The 5,664-nt window shown below is 43.5% G+C and overlaps 1 pseudogene; it reads right to left on the bottom strand.

Moving 5' to 3' along the window:
- Positions 1-4,517: 4,517 nt before the first annotated feature.
- On the bottom strand, positions 4,518-5,310 carry LOC116887831 (annotated as a pseudogene).
- Positions 5,311-5,664: the final 354 nt, after the last annotated feature.

The following is a 5,664-nucleotide window of genomic DNA, read 5'->3' as shown; positions in this document are numbered from 1 at the left end:
AATTCTTTTAGGAATTTTTGCGATTCCTCTCTGTAGGCTTCTACTTGTTTATTTATGTTTTCCTGTGTTTCTCTAATGGAGTTCTTCATGTCTTTCTTGAAGTCCTCCAACATCATGATCAAATATGATTTTGAAACTAGATCTTGCTTTTCTGGTGTGTTTGGATATTCCGTGTTTGCTTTGGTGGGAGAATTGGGCTCCGATGATGCCATGTAGTCTTGGTTTCTGTTGCTTGGGTTCCTGCGCTTGCCTCTCGCCATCAGATTATCTCTAGTGTTACTTTGTTCTGCTATTTCTGACAGTGGCTAGACTGTCTTATAAGCCTGTGTTTCAGGAGTGCTGTAGACCTGTTTCCCTGTTTTCTTTCAGCCAGTTATCGGGACAGAGTGTTCTGCTTTTGGCGTGTGGTTTTCCTCTCTACAGGTCTTCAGCTGTTCCCTGTGAGCCTGTGTCTTGAGTTCACCAGGCAAGTCGTTTTGTAGCAGAAAGTTTATCTTACCTGTGGTCCCCCAGGCTCAAGTTTGCTCGAGGGTGTTGCCTATGATCTCTCAGCATGCCTCAGCAACCAGGAAGATCTGCTAAGCTGCCCTTTCCGGGAGGTTCCGTGCACCACGGTTCAGATAGCTTTTTTTTTCCTCTGGCATCAGTACTGTGTGCAGCGTGCAGTCTCTTCTGGTTTCCCAGGTGTCCGCCTCTCTGGGGTTTAGCTCTCCTCCCCAGGGATTTGGGTGCAGAGAACTGTTTATCCAGTCGGTCCCTTCAGGTGCGGTGTCTCAGGCGCAGTGGACCTGCTGCTCCTGGGCCCTCCTCTATGGGTACCAGAGGCCCGTGTACAGTTTCCTCCTGGGCCGGGATGTGGGCAGGGGGTGGGCAGCGTTGGTGGTCTCCTCCGCTCTGCTGCCTCAGGAGTGCCCGCCCGACCAGGCGGCGAGAACTTCCCTCCAGGGGGCCTGGGAGCAGAGAGCTGCTGAAGGCAGGGATCCTCCGCTGGTCCTGGACTCTAAAAGTTGATCTTTAAAAAGACACTGTGAGGTATAGCAAAATCTTCAAGTACATTGGAAGCATGGGTCTGAAAATTTTGGCTTTCTGAGACAGTTGAGATTATTATGAGTACTTTTTAATGTATAAAATACCAAGGACAAAGAACAAGCATGAGATCTGTACTGGACTCTGGGACTACCATGACAAAATACTACTAACTGTTCAACTAATCCAACAGAAATTCCTTTTGTAATTCTTGAGTCTGGAAACATAAGATCAATATATCATTAGTAGGATTGGATCCTAAATTAGGTTCTGCACTTTGTTTCCTTCTAGCTTTGCAAACACTCAGGTTTGGATTGCATGTGGCAAGCTCCTTTCATCTTCACATCATTTGCCCCCTGTCTGGGCATCTATATCTGCATTGAAATTCCTGTCTTTTACAAAGTGGACTAAACACATTGGATTACATTAGTTATTACTCTCACTGATGTAATACTATGTTTTCAAAAAGCAACTCAAGGAAGGAATGACTTTGGCTCACATTTCGATGGATCACCATTGATGACATGGCTTCAAGTCAGGAAGCAGAGGGAGGTAAATGCTGATGCTCAGCTAACATGCTCTGTGTCTGTGTCTGTGTCTGTGTCTGTGTCTGTGTCTGTGTCTGTGTCTGTGTCTGTCTGTCTGTCTCTGTCTCTGTCTCTGTCTCTGTCTCTCTCTCTCTCTCTCTCTCTCTCTCTCTGTCTCTCCCCCTCTCTCTCATTTTTCAATTTAGAACCCTAACACATGGAGTGATACTCTCCATATTTAGGGTGGTTCTTCTCATCTTGACTGATACAGTATAGGAACTGCCTCACAGATATAATGGAGAGGTTTATCTAAACATTCTGTATATTGCCAAATGGACAATATTAACCGCCATATTACAGTTTGAAGTCCACCTTAACAACCTAATCTCCATTAGCTTAAACCTCCCTATTTGCAAATATAGCCACATTAACCACATTAACATGTATTGCAGTATCACACTTCAACAATTCCTTGATGATGTTTGTGGGTATGTTTCAACTTATCTTACACCATGTGGAGGAATAACTTTTAAATTATACTCAGTATTGCAAGAATGATCATGAAAACAAGAGAAGATGATGGTCAATTATCATTTTTGTGCTAAATCAGGTTCCACATTCATGTTAGCAATTAAATTTACAATTCGGAAGAAGCTGAGATATTTATATGGAATGTTTTCCACTTCGTTGAATGTTCTTTTTCAAGTAAAAATTGTATTCAATTTTCAGAAAAAGTGCATATTTTATGCTTAGTTCTTCTCTCACTTAATTGTCTCTGCATGGCAAGCACCTTAATCTTTCTCTTCCCCTCTCTCTCTTCAACTTCTTCTTTTTACTGAGATTTTTAAAAGTCAGCTAGCTTGCTTGCTTCCTGTGGTGTTAAATTGTTCTAGTCACCCTTTGTCATTATGACAAGATAGTTGAGATAAATGATTTAGTCCTGTAGTTTAGGCTACTATCTGGTAATCATGCTTTTAGCACAGGAGTACTTGAGTGATCAGTTTAGAGTCAAAACATTATGTGGAGATGGGGATGTGTCTCAGTGGCTAAAGGTCCTAATTTACAAACCTGAGGACCTGTATTTAGAGCCCCAAAACCAATCTCATTTATAAACACATGCACACACAGGTGTACCACCAGATACATACACTGCATGTACAAACCAAACAGAGAATAAAGTGTTAATAATTTGGAAAAATCAAAACTCCTTCCTTTATACTTATAAGTTAATCCAAAACTTTGAATATGCTGGCTTTCAAATATTTTTGAAGTAATGTATTCCTCATAAAAGTAAAAATACAACTAAGTTTTCTAAAAATATGAAGAATGATTTGTCACCCACTGTACTAAAGGAGATTCATATGATACATGGAACATCAAATAGCTTCTTATAGGTGAGGGCTCATTAATCCCTGCCTAATACATGATAGAATGTTTACTAGTTTGATCTTATAATGGTCCTGTACAGATGACTATAGCTTCTGTGAATTCATGAGAGTATCAGTCTTGTCATGTAGAAAAGAAACCATTTGCCCTGGTCCATCCTGAACTCTGGCTCTTCTAATCTTTTCATACCCTCTTTCATGACGAAAACATTCTTTTTATTTCTGTGTATATAACACAGGGGTATTCCTGGAGCATAACTTAGAGCTGGGTGTGACCTGCCAAATTTGGGTATTGAGAACTGCACAAACTTCTGAAGAATGGCAGTGCTCTTTATATATATGTGTGTGTGTGTGTGTGTGTGTGTGTGTGTGTGTGTGTGTGTGTGTGTGTATGTGTGTGTGTGTGTGTGTGTGTGTGTGTGTGTGTGTGTTTGTGTGGTTTAGTCCTTTGGAGCCTAGTTGGTGGTTATATTGTTCTTTTTTTTTTTTTCCTTAAGCCAAAGGCGAAGTTTGAGTGGGCATTTCCTGGGTATGGGGTTTAAAACCAAATAGTCTTTCTGTATCATTGGTTTTGTTGGTCTTTAATGTTTTTTCTCTGTGTGTAGCCCCTGGGTATCCTGGAACTCTGTAGAACAGGCTTGCCTGGCCTTGAACTCAGGAGATCTGCTTGCCTCTGCCTCTCAAGTGCTATGACTAAAGGTGTGTGCCACCAGGCCCAGCTAGTTTGTAGTAGGAAACAAGTGGTTGAACTTCAGTCCCCTAGGCACAGAACAAGCCTAGCTTCACAGACCAATGTGCATAGAAAAGCAGGTTGTCCTCACAAAGACTTCCGGGTGCCAAGGGGGTGTGTGTGTCACTGTCGTGGAGTTCAAGCACAATGTATGGATTATGCTTTGCTTTTCAAATCCTGAGCTACAGGAAAGGACTGTCGCTGCAGGTCAATACTGTTACACTGATCAGGGCAAGCCCCAGAGGTCTAAAGCGGTTGGAACATGGCCTCACATAAGACTGAGGCACCACCTTTTGTCACCTTTTCTGGCTGCTTTTCTGCCAGGAACAAAGCCCCCAGGCTTATAAGCACCAGCAGCTGGGGGTGGGGATGGGGTTTCAGGGCAGAGGCCGGAGGCAGGGCTGCTGTGGAGTTTAAGTCTAGCCAGGGCCACACAGGAAGACGTAGTATTGAACAAACCAAACACAAGGCCATCTCTCTGACAAAAATAAAAAGTAAAACCAAGACCCTCTTCATCCAGATTCAAGTGTGCCCCTTGGTCTGCCCCACTGCTTTAAGAGTCTTGGAGGACATGGGAGGGATACTTGGGCTAGTCGCCCACCCAACATTAAACACCAAGATAGAAGGAAGGCAGGGCATTTCTTTCCTCCACAGCTTGTGTGGATCTCAGAGACGGACAGCCAACTGGAGAATAATCGTCGTGTTCCATGAACTGGTCCATGCTAAATGTCTTCGATGCTCGCACACCCTACTGTAGTTCTCCTGGCCCTTTCCTTCAGTTTTTGAAGGCAGAAAATAATCTTCTGTGAAGATACTTGGTAATTTTATACAAACAAAAGCATTTCCAATTCATGCTTTTGGAAAAACTCTGCCCTGCTCTAGCTGAGCTGCCAAGATGATTGCCTGGATTGTCGGGTCACCCCTGTAGCCAGGCGAGCCCCATCTCCTTTGAGGAAGCCCAATTTAATTCTTAGTAGCATAGACGGGCCACAGAGAGGTGAAAGGGCACAAGAATGAATGAAGAGATCTGCTGGAAATGTTTCCCAGGGAAGGCAATTTCATGGATGAGGTCTTCTAGGCAAATGACACCAAACTGCCCCAGGTGCTCCTCAATCACTGTGTTGTTGGTCAGAGGGACAGTCTTATTGTTAATCTTTGCTTGTCCATGCTTCAAGATGAGTTCTCGGACAGACTTCAGATTTGGAAATCCCCAGGTCACATAAGGCTCCACTGTGCGCAGCATTCTCATACTCTGAGGGGTGACCTTGTTAAAGACGCCATTGAACAACTTCTTCAGGCCAAGTTTCATGATGGTGCTCTTTACCAATAAACTCACTTCTTCAATCCTTTCCATGCGTATAACGAAGGCCAAGGAGTGTTTATCAGGGACCTCCAAAGCACGTGGCTTCACTTCTAGTCACTGGACACGCAGCTTGTCACGTTGCTGCCGCCAGGAATCATGCACGAAAGATTCTAGTCGTCTAAATCGGAATTCTTTCCCTTTTCTCTCTCTCTTTGCCAAAAGAGCCTGCTTTGCCTGAGTGGCTTTGAGGGCTTGATAAGCCTTCCTCTTTTTCAGGAGATTTTCTGGAACCAAAGGGATCTTTTTTCTTTCCCCTTCCTCCGCCATCTTTCCGGTTCTCCAGCTCGGGTATAGTTGTTCTTATGGGGTTGCAAGCCCCTTCAGCTCCTTCATTCTTTTCTCTAACTCTTCCAATGAGGAAAACATTCTCAGTTCAATGGTTTCCTGCTAGCATTTGCCTCTGTATTTGTCACACTCTGGCTAAGCCTCTCAGGAGACATCTGTATCAGGTTCCTGTCAGCATGCACTTCTTGGCTTCATCAATATTGTATACTTGCATGTGTGTGTGTGTGTGTGTGTGTGTGTGTGTGTGTGTGTGTGGTAAAAAAGAGTGATATGGGGTTACCTCACCAGGATGATATTTTCTAGTTCCATACATTTGCCTATGAATTTCATGAAGTCGTTGTTTTTGAT

Source organism: Rattus rattus, chromosome X (assembly GCF_011064425.1).
Source record: "Rattus rattus isolate New Zealand chromosome X, Rrattus_CSIRO_v1, whole genome shotgun sequence".
Lineage (NCBI taxonomy): Eukaryota > Metazoa > Chordata > Mammalia > Rodentia > Muridae > Rattus > Rattus rattus.
Note: the sequence above shows the minus strand (reverse complement) of the source record. Positions and strands in the feature narration are given on the sequence as shown.